The following is a 15,690-nucleotide window of genomic DNA, read 5'->3' as shown; positions in this document are numbered from 1 at the left end:
AGGATGTAGGCAAGTGTCACAGGGGCACAAGTTTTATTTCACCAGGAAGGGAAATTCAGACTCTTCTTCATGATCTTAAGTTCCTAATTCTGGCTCTTCTGACATCAGATTATGAAGATATGGGTTTCTCAAGTCTGAATATTATTTGTTATGCATCTTAGACTTCTCAGTACTGCTCTGTGTGTTTGGCAGGGGTGGGGAGCACTTTCCACTTTGGAAAGGCTCCTGCTTGTTACCCTACAAAATTGGGTCAGAATCATAGAATTATCCTAGAACAGCTTAGGTTGGAAGGGACCTCAGAGCTCATCTACTCCAACCTCTCCACCACAGGCAGGGATGCCTCTCAACTAGACTCAGCTGCTCAGTTAGACACTTTCAGACCAGGTGCAGGGATGTGCTGGTACCTACTGAAAAACAAAAAGACAGATGTATGCAAGAAAAATCAGAGAATCATAGAACTGTCAGGATGACCTCAAGGATCACCCAGCTCCAACCTCCCTGCCGTGGGCAGGGACATCTCACACTACAGCAGGCTGCTCACAGCCACATCCAGCCTGGCTGCAAAAACCTCCAGGCATGAGGCTTCCACCACCTCCCTGGGCAACCTGTTAGAGAAATAATTCATCCCAGTGTCACTTCATGTGATAACCTACAGAGATGATGCCTGAACCACACACATGTAACACCAAAGTTTGTCCATTTCACATGCCATCTGCCTGCTTCCACACCAGCCTAGGACACTGACTTACATTCCAGCACTTGCACTGACACAAAAAGATTCCCTTCTTTCCCACCCAAACATGACATATCTCCTCTGAAATCACAGAATCACAGAATTAACCAGGTTGGAAAACACCTCAGAGATCATCAGATCCAACCAATCACCCAACACCTCCTGACAACTAAACCCTGGCTCCAAGGGCTACATACAAGATTTTTTTTTTAACACCTCCAGGGATGGTGACTCCACCACCTCCCTGGGCAGCACATCCCAATGGCCAATTACTCTTTCTGGGAAGAACTTTCTCCTCATCTTCAGCCTAAACCTCCCCTTGCACAGCTTGAGACTGTGTCCTCTTGTTCTGTCCCTCGTTGCCTGGGAGAAGATCCCAACCCCCACCTGGCTACAACCTCCCTTCAGGTAGTTGTAGAGAGCAATGAGGTCTGCCCTGAGCCTCCTCTTCTCCAGGCTAAACACCCCCAGCTCCCTCAGCCTCTCCTCACAGGGCTGTGCTCCAGACCCCTCCCCAGCCTTGTTGCCCTTCTCTGGACACATTCAAGTATCTCAATGTCCTTCTTGAACTGAGGGGCCCAGAACTGGACACAGCACTCAAGGTGTGGTCTAACCAGTGCTGAGCACAGGGCAGAATGACTTCCCTGCTCCTGCTGGCCACACTCTTGCTGATGCAGGCCAGGATGCCATTGGCCTTCTTGGCCACCTGGGCACACTGCTGGCTCCTCTTCAGCTGCTGTCAACCAGTACCCCCAGGTCCCTTTCAGCCTGGCTGCTCTCCAGCCACTCTGACCCCAGCCTGTAGCACTGCATGGGGTTGTTGTTGCCAAATTGTAGAGCCCAGCACTTAGACTTGTTAAACCTCATGCTGTTGGACTGTGCCCATCTGTCCAGCCCACCAAGGTCCCTCTGGTGACTGAAGTCCTCTTGGTGGACTGAAGTAGACAGCAGCCCAGAGTTATCTTGGGTGCAGAGCACGATGCTACCCAGAAAATTTAGCCAAAGAGGAAGTACAGCTCTGGGAAACTTTTCTTTTTCAGTCTGGGGAGTTTCCTTGTGAGAAAAATAAAACATTTTCTTTAGCTTGGAATAATAGAATAGAATCAAGAAGGTTGGAAGAGACCTCAAAGATCATCGAGTCCAACCTGTCACCCTACACCTCATGCCTATCTAAACCATGGCACCAAGTGCCACGTCCAATCCCCTCTTGAACACCTCCAGGGATGGTGACTCCACCACCTCCCTGGGCAGCACATTCCAATGGCCAACCACTCTCTCTGTGAAGAACTTTCTCCTCACCTCCAGCCTAAACCTCCCCTGGCACAGCTTGAGACTGTGTCCTCTTGTTCTGGTGCTGGTTGCCTGGGAGAAGAGCCCAACCCCCACCTGGCTACAACCTCCCTTCAGGTAGTTGTAGAGAGCAATGAGGTCTGCCCTGAGCCTCCTCTTCTCCAGGCTAAACACCCCCAGCTCCCTCAGCCTCTCCTCACAGGGCTTGTGCTCAAGGCCTCTCCCCTTCTCTGGACATGCTCCAGCAATTCAACATCTTTCCTAAACTGAGGGGCCCAGAACTGGACACAGTACTCAAGGTGTGGCCTAACCAGTGCTGTGCACAGGGGTACAATGACCTCCCTGCTCCTGCTGGCCACACTATGCCTGATGCAAGCATAAGTAAGCATAAGAAAAAACTGTTTCACTGTGAGGTGACAGGGTCCTGGAGCAGGCTGCCCAGAGAGGTTGTGGAGTCTCCCTCTCTGGAGACTTTCCAAACCCACCTGGGTATGTTCCTGGGTGCTCCTGCCCTGGGTGCTCCTGCTCTGGCAGGAGATGTTGGACTGGGTGAGCTCTGGAGGTCCCTTCCAACCCCTAACTTTCTGTGATTCAGTGCTATAGGAACACAAAAACCTGAAAGCCAATCTTCAGCCAAGGAGATGCAAGACAGCATCATTTTAATTTATCCCCATTACAGATTTTTGTTTCCCCCCCCCCCCCCTTCCAGGACATCAGTGTTAACACCACAGATCACACAGGTGGATGTTTGAAGCTTTCAGAGTTTGCTTGCTCCTTTAGCAACAAAGCAGCATTTAAATTCCTGGCACTGAAAAAAAAAAAAAAAAAAGAAAAAAAAGAAAAGTGAAAAACAAGTGGTACCAAATGAGCTGAGTTTTCAGAGGGGAATGAAACAGCACAACTATAAAAGGTATGAATCCCAGCCCTTACAGGAAAAAAAAAATCAAATTAAAAAAAAAAAACACAAACATTTTGCTGGCAAGCCTCTGACACAGCAGATAGCAAATCTGTGCTGGTGCAATAGAGCACAGCAACACCACAAGCACTCACTGGTGATTTTTATCACCTCTGTGAACTGCAGCCAGCACCAATTAATTCTGATAAAAAACCTATTAGAGGAGCACATGTGTTGGAGCCCTAGGAAAGGAACTGGCATAGCTTACAGCGAAACAAAAAGACGTTTCTGTGGGAATCCCCACAAAGGAGGACATCCTGGCCTAGCCCAACTCAAAGGTCAAAAATCCCACTGGATTCAGTGGCACAGCCACTCCCCTGGGATGTATGATTGTTGGGATTTTAGTGTGTGGACAGACCAGAAAGTGAAGGTACCTCAAATGGGCCACATCTCAAATACTGTTTGGGCACCTTAATACAAGAGAGATGTGGAGGTGCTGGAGCCAGTGCAGAGGAAGGCAAGGAAGCTGGGAAGGGCCTGGAGAAGAAATCTGATGAAGGAATAACTCTGATGAAGGAATAACTGAAGGAGCTGGGGCTTGCTTAGCATGAAAGAGAGGAGGCTGAGGGGAGACCTCATGGCTCTCTACTATGACCTGGAAGGAGATTGTGGAGAGGTTGGTGCTGGTCTCTTCTCACAGGTCATTAGTGATAGAACAAGAGGGAATGGCCTCAAGCTGCACCAGGGAAGGCTTAGACTGGACATTAGGAAAAAATTGTTCCCAGCAAGAGCGGTCAGGGATTGGAATGTGCTGCCCAGGGAGGTGGTGGAGTCACCAAGCCTGGAGGGTGTTTAAAGATCATTTGGATGTGGTGCTTGGGGATATGGTTTAGGGCCGAACCTTGTAGAGTAGGGTTCTGGGTTGGACTTAGTGCTCCTGAGGGTCTTTTCCAACCAGAATGTTTCTGTGATTCTGTGAACTTAGGACAAAAACTATGACACCAACAGAGACTGGTTCCACTTTCAAAAGGGACCACCTGCAGTAAGGGAAGAACGGAATTTTGTTTCTATCAAAATATCTGACATTTCTATTGGGAAATGCAGAAAGTTGGGAAAAGGAAGCTCCTAACTTGAAAAAAAAAACTATTATCAGCAGAAATATTTACTTTTTTTTTTTTTTAAATTAAAACCATCCTTCCCTAAGCATATTTTGGTGGAAATTTCAAGCTTGTTATGGAACACTGAAGAACAGAGTCTTGGTGACTATAAAAAGCCCAAATCTCATTTAGGCCACAGCAGGGGACATTCTGCTAGTCTGTCTAGGGACTGGCTGTGTAAGTCAATTTCAGGGAAGGAGGAAGGATTTTATACCTCTTTAAGTGTAACCTCAGTATGATATGGTATTTTAAATAAGATTTCCCCCTGTCTCCCTAGACTGCAATCTTGTTTCCTGCATTTCAGATCAGATTTCATTTCCATGATCAACCCTGAAAGCAGATTTTGTAATGGCAAGAGTGCAGCCAATCCTGTACCACACACTTTCCCTGGGCTCCCAGTGCTGGTGGGAAGGCAGAAGTGCAGGTTTAAGCCAGAAAAGCTACTCTTTTGGCTGGAGGGCAAAGCACTCCCTTGGGAAGTTGGGCACCCAGTTCTGCTCCCTTCAACCTTTTGTTCCTAGCTGTAATTTACAGCCTGTGTCCTGCAGAGAGTTAGGGAGATGAACAATGACTCCCCAGTTGTTTACTCCCCAAAAAAGGCAGCAACCCAGATTGGCACCTACTGCCTGGATCCACCAGCCTGTTTTACTGGTTTGCCCCAGCTCCCTAAACAACTCAGCAACCCAAGACAGTCAAGAATCTGAACAGAAAGACTCAAGCAGGCCATCAGAAAGCCTTTGCAGCAAGGTTTCTCCTGTGGCCCCATTCGTTTCCCTCTTCCTAGCACTATCTGTGCTTGGCTGACCCTCATGGCTTTAAGCAGAGCAGAGGGGGGACAGCTCAGTACCAGTCCCCATTCACCACTCTCACACCCACTCTACCCAGCTAGTTACTGTGTGCTGTTGGAGATGGAGCAGGAAACCTGCAGGCAGCAGCTGCCACCAGCTCCCCTGGCACTCAGCACAGGCATGCTGAGCACACTAGGGACTGCCAAGCAGCTGGGGAGAGGGCTGGCTGGGTGTGGGGAGCATGGGGGGACTGGGGAGACAAGGCCACTACACTTGCCCTAGAGGTGGTTTCAGCCTGTCTCTGACCTTCCCCCTCCTGGTCAGCCCTCTCAGCACACACCAAGAACCCAGGAGCTGCTATCTCAGGGCATGAGCTGCCGTCTCTGTGCTAAGCATTATTCATTTCCACTTCCCTTTCTTTCATCTGCAGTTGGCAAATTAAACAAAGCTTTCACCAGGCCATCTCCAGAGTGTGCTCCTGCTCATCTCCCTTGCCCTTGTTCCCTCTCTTTCCATTCACTTCTTTCTGACTTTTCTTCTTGACTTCTTTCTCTCACCTGCCCTCAACCCTTTTTTTCTTAGCCCTCTCCCCTTTCTCCTCCACACTCCCTTCTGCACAGCACATTGGGATCATTCCATCAAGCCCTTAAAGCTGCAGAAGAGCTTTACAAATTGCAGACATCCACAGGAATCAGGAACTCCTGATGTTTGCATAGACCAAACTGTTAACTCTACCTACAGAGAAATCCTTAGGGGCTCCTATGCCTAATATGGGCTCCTATGCCTAATATGAACCCCACCAGAGCCCTTCAAAGTCAAGGGAAGTTTTCTACCAATTTTGAAGGATTTTGAATCCAGCCCTTTCCAACCTCAACAATTCATCTATGAATCTATGAACAGTGTTTGGTTTAGCCCCAGTGTCTATATTGTAATAACTCTGCATACTGTGTTATCCTTTCTCCCTCTGTGCACAACATCTGAGAGGAGAGATTTCATCCTGTTTGTAGCCACTGATAAAATATTTTCCTGTTTAAAAGAAAGCAAGCCCCAAATTTCAGTTGAATTCATTCATAGAACTATTTCTCTTCATCCCAGGTGTGTTTGTGCCAGACTTGCCACAGCCACATATAACACAGCCACAATTAGGCTATGCCCTAAAGATAGCGTGGGGGTGAGTAGCCAAGCCTGTCCTTTCCAGCTGCCACCAGCACTAAAATCAGACTTTGTGTATAAACAGAAACTTACTGAATTGCAGCAGTCTCCCTCTAACTCAGTCTATGACCCCTGCAAAAGGTGGAAGGAAGGAAGAGTATCCTAATTTTAGCCCATAATTGGTGTGTTTGTTTTCAGAGACAAAGATAATAGCTGGGTCCAGCCTGGCTCTGGGAAGGAAGGTGGAGGTGTGTGCCCATCAGACAGGGTAAGAAGGATGGGAGGCATAGCAGGGCTAGGTTTTGGACTGCTAAATTGGCTGGGGGAAATACACACTGAAGCCATCCTGTTCCTCTTTATATAGCTCTAAGTAATGCACTGCTACAGGGCTGGCATCTTCCTCCTGAAAAAGGCAGTCCCCTGGCCCGCCTGGCTGTGCAGACAGCAGCAGCAGCAGCTGCTATTGCTTCCCCCACCCCTGTTACTTCTGCAGGTTAAAGCTAAGCCAGGAATCGATGAACTCAGCTCCTCCTTGTGCAGCACCAGCTGCTTGTTTACTAAAATGTGATCCTTTCCACCTGGGCATACCCAGACAAAGCCAGGATGGCTGCATCCTTGGGCACAGCTGGGAAACAGGGAGCCCGGAGAGGTGTTGTACCAAGTGGCCCTCCACCGGTAGAGAGCGCAGGAGGCAGGAAGCCTTCCCAGTTTGCCCCTTGGAGCTCACCCAGAGGATGCAGAAGTGGCAGTTAAGAAAGCATTTTCCATTTCTAAGCTCTACATCATTTGTGTGGGCATTGTCAAAAAGCCTGGAGAAAAGAAGGCTCCAGGCAGACCTAAGAGCAGCCTGCCAGGACCTGAAGGGGGCTACAAGAAGGCTGCAGAGGGACTGTTTGCAAAGGGCTGCAGGGACAGGATCAGGGGCAATGGTTTGAAATGAGAGCAGAGCAGATTTAGATTGGATGTGAGCAACAAGATTTGCACCAGGAGGGTGCTGGAACACTGCAATAGGTTGCCCAGGGAGGGCAACCCCAGTCCTGGAGATATTCAAGGTGAGGCTCAACAGGGCTCTGAGCAACCTGCTCTAGCGCTGACTGTAGGGGGGTTGAACTGGGTGGCCTTTGGAGGACCCTTCCAGCCCAGGCCGTTCTGTGATTCTGTGAAAATAAATGCCTTCTGAGGGAAACTGCTTTCCCTGTATTCATAAGCAGAGGAAGGTAATTCTGAGTGACTCTGCAGGCAGAAATTCTGTGTGAGGATGGGGCAGAGGCACAGATTTCTTGCAATGAGTGAGACAGAACCTGGAGATTCGCACGTTTCCACGCTGCTGAGCTGCAGGTAGAGATCTAGGTGAGGGAGGAGCTGAACACTATTGCAACACAGCCCCTGGTTATCTCAGACCTGGGGATTGTCACACTAGACCACACAGCCCTTGCCTACCTCACAACTTGGATTAAGGAACAATGGGAGGCAATAATTCAGAAATGAAAAAAATAAACACTCCTTAGGGATATTACCACAGAGCTGGTGAGAGCTCAGCTGTGTCTTGAGGTTTATTCCTTTCACTGCATACCTAGAGTAACACAGCTGTGTTTGAGCTCCTGTGTTTCCCACTGACCAAAAGCTGATACTTGTGGTGCTTCTGATTTGCCTTTTCTTTAGCAATATTGAGGAGCAATAACTCAGTGAAATTAAGAAAAAATAAAAACAAACCCAAACCCAACCCTTACACCTTGAATATGATTTTGAGGATGTGCTTACATTCACTTGCAGTCCCTTTGGGTTATTTTGTTGGGTGGATGTTTGAGGTGACAGGATCTAGCAGCAAGAGATATTAGCCAGACAGAAACCTTATGCAGAAAATCAAATCAAATCATATATAAAAAAAATTTCTAAAACCCAAAAAAGTAAAAAAAAAAACCCAAACAGTAATAAAGTAAAAAAAAAAATTAGAAAATAAAATGTAAAAAAAGTTTAAAAAAGTTAAAGATAAAAATGCAAAAATATATAAAATGCAGCAAAAATATATCAAAATGAAGCACCAATAAAAAAAACATCAAAATGAAGCACAAAATCAAAATAAAGTAAACTAAACTAAAGTAAACTAAAGTAAACTAAAGTAAAATAAAGTAAAATAAAGGTTTTATGTAATTGTAAACTACAAAATTTGCTGTAGATTGGTGATTTCTGTAAACACACTCATCATGAACTGCCACAGTATCATAGGATCATTGATGCTTACCCAACCCCCTACAGGTTTTTGCTTCCACTATACCAATTTTCCAGTCACTCCTGATTCAGTTATAAAGAAAACATTTGTTCAGGAATTTCCCAGATGCTTCTGAACGTCTAAAAACATTTGCCATGTGGCCACTAAAATTTTGATCATAGATTTATACATCCACAGAATGGATTGGGTTGGAAGGGACCTGAAAGATCATCCAGTTCCAACCCCCTGCCACGGGCAGGGATGCCTCCCACCAGCCCAGGTTGCTCAAGGTCTCATCCAGCCTGGTCCTGAACACCTCCAAGCAGGGGGGCAGCCACAGCCTCCCTGGGCAACCTGTCCCAGCCTCTCCCCACCCTCACTGTCAAGCCTTTCTTCCTCATCTCCAGTCTCACCCTGCCCTCTTCCAGCTCAAAGCCATTTGCAGCCATGTTCAGCTGGCAATAAATGAAGTGCTGGGAGTTCTTTGTTCACCTCTGAAACATTACTCAGATATGCTAAATACTTCAGTGAAACGTTGGAAGGATTAAGCAGGCCGTGTCTGAACAGCATTTTGAACAAGTCAGATCTGGAAAGCTATTAAGGCTCCTGGAGATGGTGAAGCCTCAGCCAGCTTGCACTGAACTGACAAGAAACTCTCTGTGTGTGACTCATGTGAGATTTCAAAGATAGGAAAGCAAAGCTCCTGATAGACAAATGGACCTGAGAAGCAGCAGTGGAGCCTGCAGGCGATCTGCTGTCCATTGTACCTGGGAGTCCCATCAGTAAAAGGCCCTCTTCCTTCCTTTCCATGGAAATAAAGAAGTTCCTGGACAGAATTATTTCACCAGAGTTTGCACTCTGCCCAGGTTGCTCTCTGTGCCCAACAATTCTTTAACTGTTAGGAGAATTTAATGAATAATTTCCCCAGGGGAATGAGTAGGAGAAGCAGGAGGTAGTAGAAGGAAGAGCAAACTCTCCTGTTTGTTTGATGCTAGCTCTGGGGCTGCGGAAAAAAAAAAAAAGAAAAAAAGAAAAAAAAAAAAAACAACAACACAAAACTCTGCACACACCACTCTCTAGCAATCAGGAGCTACTAGGCAACACCACAGGAAAAAACATCATTCTGGATATCAGGAAGAAGTTCCTCAATATGAGGGTGGTGGAACACTGGAACAGGTTGCCCAGGGAGGTGGTTGAGGCTCCTTACCTGGAGATATTCAAGGTGAGGCTCAATGAAGCCTTGGGCAACCTGCTCTAGTTGGGGATGCCCCTGCTGACTGTGGGGAGGTCAGACTGGATGAGCTTTGGAGATCCCTTCCAACCCAGACCATTCTCTGAACAGCTTTTTGAGAGTCTGGGAACCACATGGAACGTGCTGAGGGCACTCCTGCAAAGCTTCTCTCCCTGGTCCAGGAGGAGTGTCCCTGTTTGGTATTAGCTAGCCCAGGCAGGACAGGTCCACATCCTCACCAGTGATACCCTCCAGGCATATCACTGCCTAAGTGAGGAGTGATCTACATCTCTTATGGGGGCACAGATGTGAGATAGACAGGCTATGAATGTTCAGCAGGCTACTTCATGTAGAGATGTAAGGATGCTAGAGCTTATCTCAACTAGTTAAGGATTCCTTTCCAACTTCTCCCTCCCCGATGCAAATTCAGTTCTTCAGTCCCAGCCTAGCTAGTTTTTCCTCTCTCCTTAATCACACATTTCTCTGCAAACAGACATCTGACACCCAGTTCACATGGCCCAAGCTTTGCTGAGGTTTAGCAACTCCAGAATACTCTGCTCTTTTGGTTTGTTTGTTTTTTTCCCTAGCTTAGTCCATTAGAGATCTAATGGAAGCATGCACAGAGAATGGAGAAATAAAAAGGTAAAAATACCCTATAGGCTGCCAGTCACATGCAGCCAGGAACTCTTACTAAATGTCTGAGGAGGCTCAGATTGCATCTCCCAGGAGGTTACTCATTTCCTGCCATGATGTGTGTGCATCACGCAGAGGGCACACAGCAGAGCCTTTTGCACAATGTTGCTAAGGATGAGGGTTCCAGAGAACAGAAATAATTTTTTTTTTTTTTTTTTTACTCCATCTGCAATTGTGGGCTGCAGTCCTGATAATTCAGGCTGTGATTCCCTGAATTAGAATGCAGCTGAGACTACCAAACCCAACACACACCTGGGAAGGAGGAAGCTCAGAGAACTAGATTGTGCTGGGGTTTTGCCTGGGATGTGAGAGATAGGGATTTAAGTTCATTGCCTACTATGACCACAGCCACCCTCCCAGGAGTGTGTGCTAGCCAGAAGACAGTTTGGTCCCCTTGAGCTGGCTGTCTCCTAAGCACCATGTTGAAGATGCTCCATTTTGCTTAGAAAGGTAGGGAAATATTAGGCCAGAGAAAGAATCTGGAACTATGGCTGGATGGCTTTGTCTCCAGTTTTGTAGGAGAACTGAGGTCCTCTCACACCCTCAGGGAGCAGGCAGTTTAGCATGGATTTGCACAGCTGCACAGCAAAGGAAGATCTATCCTGCTGTCATAGAATCACAGAATTGTTAGAGTAGGAAGGGACCTCAAGGATCAGCTACTTCCAACCCCCCTGCCATGGCCAGGGACACCTCACACTACAGCAGGTTGCTCACAGCCACATCCAGCCTGGCTGCAAAAACCTCCAGGCATGAGGCTTCCACCACCTCCCTGGGCAACCTCTGCCAGTCTCTCACCACCCTCATGGGGAACAACTTCTTCCTAACATCCAATCTGAATCTCCCCATTTCTAGTTTTGCTCCATTCCCCCCAGTCCTATCACTCCCTGACACCCTAAAAACTGCCCCCCCCCCAGCTTTCTTGTAGCCCCCTTTAAATCCTGGAAGGCCACAAGAAGGTCTCCTGAGAGCCTTTTCTTCTCCAGACTGAACAGCCCCAACTCTCTCAGTCTGTCTTCATAGGAGAGTCTGAAAGAGTCTGTCAGCAGAGCCTGCTTCAGAGCTGATAACAGAGCCACAGTTGTGTGGCATTGCAGAGGAGCTAATCAGCCTTGCAGATAAACCTAACTAGCCAGGGCCAGCTGCCTTCTGGTAGTGATGTACAGATTCCAGAAACTCGTTCCTTGACAAGGCTTGGAAGTACCAGCTGGGGACAGCTCTTCCCCCTCTTCTTCTACTGTATGCTGAAGCAATGCCCCCAACTCCCCTGAGGTGTGCTTGCCTAAAGAACAGCAGACACTGCAGATGGAGTCAGAGATCATCAGTAACACTGCTCATGGCCTTTCAGATGGGAAAGGGGATACCTCCCACTGGAGGCTGGGGCAGGCTGTGCTTCCCCCACCTCCCTTCTCTCTTTCTTTTTTTCTTCACAGGGCTTTCCAGGATTTCTGATTTTGCTGCTATGGCTTTAGGGTGAAGCAGTAGCCGTGCTCAGTTACAGATTTTGGCCTTGCCAAAAAATAATTTCTCTGCCAAGCAGGAAACGTGGCCAAGCAGAAATAGGAAAAATTCCTCCTGAGACTCAAGTGGAGTAAGTGATAAAATTCAGACAGCAAATAAAAAAAAAAAGAAAGAAAAACAAACAACTGAGCTGAACAATAGGAAAGTCCTCTTCTGACACCATCTACTCCTGTAGTGGAATAGTTCCTGAGAACATCCTCATCCTTGCTGAGTGGTGGAGCAGATGACTGCACCTTCTTAACTGTGAGCCTGTGATTCACTTGAAAGGATCTCACATCTCAAGTGCTATACTTGAGACATCTGAACAGTCATTGAAACCAGCACTAGAAATGAATCACATCGTGGTGGGATTTGTCACTCCTCAGAGAGTTTGCTGCAGACAAAGGCTGCTTTTGCTTACACACCTTTCAGGCTGGCACTCAGCTAGGAGCTTGTTTGTTTGTTTTTTTTTTTCCCCTAGGTCATGGGTTAGCTCCTTCACAGGAAAGGACTTTGGTATTTTAACCTGTCTCATCTGCGTTCATGTTCTTGATTTTACATTTCTCAAGACTTCATTTCATCATTCCTGATGATCACAGGCTCACAGGATGTTAGGGGCTGGAAGGGACCTCTGGAGATCATCCAGTCCAACCCACCTGCCAGAGCAGGACCAGAGAATCCAGCACAGATCACACAGGAACACATCCAGATGGGGCTTGAAAGGCTCCAGAGAAGGAGACTCCACAACCTCTCTGGGCAGCCTGTTCCAGTGCTCTGGGACCCTCACAGTGAAGAAGTTCCTCCTCATGCTGAGGTGGAACCTCCTGTGCTGGAGTTTCCATCCATTGCCCCTTGTCCTATCCCAAGGTGCAAGTGAGCAGAGCCTGTCCCCTCCCTCTTGACCCCCAGCCCTCAGACATTTATAAACATTTATTAAATCCCCTCTCAGTCTTCTCCCCAGACTGAACAGCCCCAGGGCTCTCAGCCTTTCCTCCCCAGGCAGTGCTCCAGGCCCTTCAGCATCCTTGTAGCTCTTCCTTTGACTTTCTTGATCCCTGTCCCTCTTGAACTGGGGAGCTCAGAACTGGATGCAATATTCCAGGTGAGGTCTCACTGGGGCAGAGTAGAGAGGGAGGAAAATCTCCCTGGCTCTGCTGGACACACTCCTCTAAATGCACTCCAGGACCCCATTGGCCTTCTTGGCCCCCAGGGCACATTGCTGTCCCATGCAGAACTTGTTGGCCACCAGCACTGCCAGGTCCTTCTCCTTGGGGCTGCTCTCCAGCAGATCCCCTCCCAACCTGTCCTGCTGCAGTTTATTCTTCCTTCCCAGGTGCAGGGCTCTGCACTTATCCTTGTTGACCCTCATGAGGTCCTTCCTTGCCCAGCTCTCAGTCTGTCCAGGTCTCGCTGAAGAATGAGAGATAATCAGTAAGTAGCAAATTACTAGGTGAAAAATGAGCAACTCTGAGTAGCAATTTATGACACCAATTTTTAATGGCCTCTTACTTTGTCCTCCAAAAGAAACACCAGCTGAGGTACACTTTCTACACTATCCACTCAGTGCCTTTGCCATGGAGAGGCAGCACCACAATCTGGGCTGTGCAATGCAGTTAGAATCTCAGAGGATCATTTCCAGCATCCCACAGACTCAGCAATTGCTTTTCATAGAATCATAGAATTGTCAGGGTTGGAAGGGACCTCAAGGATCAGCCAGTTCCAACCCCCCTCCTATGGGCAGGGACACCTCACACTACAGCAGGTTGCTCACAGCCACATCCAGCCTGGCTGCAAAAACCTCCAGGAATGAGGCTTCCATCACCTCCCTGGGCAACCTCTGCCAGTGTCTCACCACCCTCATGGGGAAGAATTTCTTCCTAACATCCAAACTGAATCTACCCATTTCTAGTTTTGTTTCCATCCCCCCAGTCCTATCACTCCCTGACACCCTCAAAAGTCCCTCCCCAGCTTGTTTGCTGCCTGACTGAACTGAGAATACAAGCCACAGGCGCAGTGAAGAAACAAACCTGAGTAGAAAGAGTTCCCCCAAAGGCACACACAGAGAAACTTCTAGGTTAAGCACACTCTTACTGCCATGTCGTGCACTCTCCAGTTTTTTCCACACTGAGCTGTTTGCAAATAGTGGTCACCTTTGAGAAGGGGAGGCAATGCTAAGGAGCATTGGCAATAACAACTGTGGAGCTCTGACTTCTTCCATAAATTCTTATGAGTGGTGCAGAAGGAAAGAAATCGAAGAAGAAAGAAAAAAAAAAAAAAAAAAAAGGAGGGGCACAGGATTTGAAACATGTAGTCCAGGACTGGGCTAAACACCTTCTTTTCTAGCTGGCGTGAGTTTAATGCAGTCAGTGAATGGTTTCTGAGCTGCAGCTTGGAAACATGAAATGCATAACAGCTTCCTCCTACGAAGAGGATGGTAGAGTGAGGATCGAGTACGAAGATCTGTCAGGAGATGTGCTCTTTCTCATCAAACATCACAACCTTAGAGAGAGAGTGATCTCAACCAAAATGCACTTACATACCATCCTTTGGGGGACTCTTTGCAACACTCCTCCATGTCCATGGTGTCTGCCACGCGACAAGAAAAATCCTTCGTTAAGTCTGAGAGCCACGAGAGAAGTTACAGAGAGCTGGGGGAAAAGAGGGGACTCCCAGGGAAGGTTAACATCATGGTAGCTCCTTTTCCTTTCTAGGGCAGAAGTGAATGAGATAAGCACGTGAGGCAACTCAGCAACACCAGCCTCAGCTGTTCTTTAAGTAGGGATTAAGTTCATCAGAAGCTTTGGCCTCAGCTGAACCTTCCCCACTGCTATGCAGTTCTACAATGAAGCTATGCAAGGAGCATGAGCCACAGTTTGATACTCTCTCTAAATTATTTTCTGGCCCTTTGTGCTCAATGTAAAAACTCCAAGATGGAGTTACCTTTTCCATATCAGTGTCAAAATAACCTTTTCCCCAGACAAACATCATTGCTGACAGTTTGAACCCTTTCAGCCTTTTGAGAGCTGAGCATTAGCTCAGAGAGCTCAGACCTGAGCTATCAGCCACTCTGCAGCAAGTTTGTGTGGGAAGCAATCTGAATCCAGATGTCCAGCCTGTCTTCAGAAGAGTTATGACCAACATGCAACCCCAATGACACTCAGGTGTCCCTCTCAAAGACCCCAAACTTAACAGTGTAAAAGGGGAATGAGATACAAAATAAAGTCCTAGAGATTGGGTCTGTTCCATGCTCGAAGTATTCAAATCAAGGAGCTTGATTTCCCCCATGTCATTTGTAAAGTATAGCTGTGGTTAGGAATCAAAGTCTCTCCCTAAGGCTGAACACTTAAAAGTGCAGGGCTTCCCAATCCTCACTTGGTCAAATATTCTGTTGGGCTGGGGGTTGGTGCTTTTTTTGTCATTTTGTTGTTGTTGTTGGTGGTGGTGGTGGTGGTTTGTTGGGTTTTGTTTGCGATTTTGTTTTGGGTTTTGTTTGGGGTTTGTTTTGGTTTGGGTTTTGTTTTGGTTTGTTTTTTTTTTTTTTTTTCTCCCTATGTATCCCTTAAAACCTAACAGAATTTAGAGGGCAAAAAAGACCTCCAAAGCATCACGAATTGCTACAAAGCTCAGCTTGCCTTCTCTGTTAAACCAACGCTACGGTTTGCATCTCTGATGATTCCTGTGAGGTGGAAAGAGGTGCAAACAGCAAAGAAAAAAATTAGCCTGGAAAGAATTCAGGCATCTGCTTTAAGCCATAATATCACAGTATCACAGTAGGTTGGAAGAGACCTCAAGAGATCATCAGGTCCAACCTCCCTGCCAGAGCAGGAGGGCTTCTGCACCAAGTTCTGCACCAGGAGGGTGCTAGGACACTGCAACAGGTTGCCCAGGGAGGTGGTTGGGGCCCCATCCATGGAGATAATCAAGGTGAAGCTCCACAGGGCTCTGGGCAACCTGCTCTAGTTGAGGATGCCCTTGCTGACTGCAGAGGGGGTTGGACTGGATTATCCCTTAGGAGATGCCTTCCAACCCAGACCATTCTATGATT

This window comes from Indicator indicator, chromosome 4 (assembly GCF_027791375.1).
Source record: "Indicator indicator isolate 239-I01 chromosome 4, UM_Iind_1.1, whole genome shotgun sequence".
NCBI classification, from domain to species: domain Eukaryota; kingdom Metazoa; phylum Chordata; class Aves; order Piciformes; family Indicatoridae; genus Indicator; species Indicator indicator.
This window is presented reverse-complemented; position numbering follows the sequence as displayed.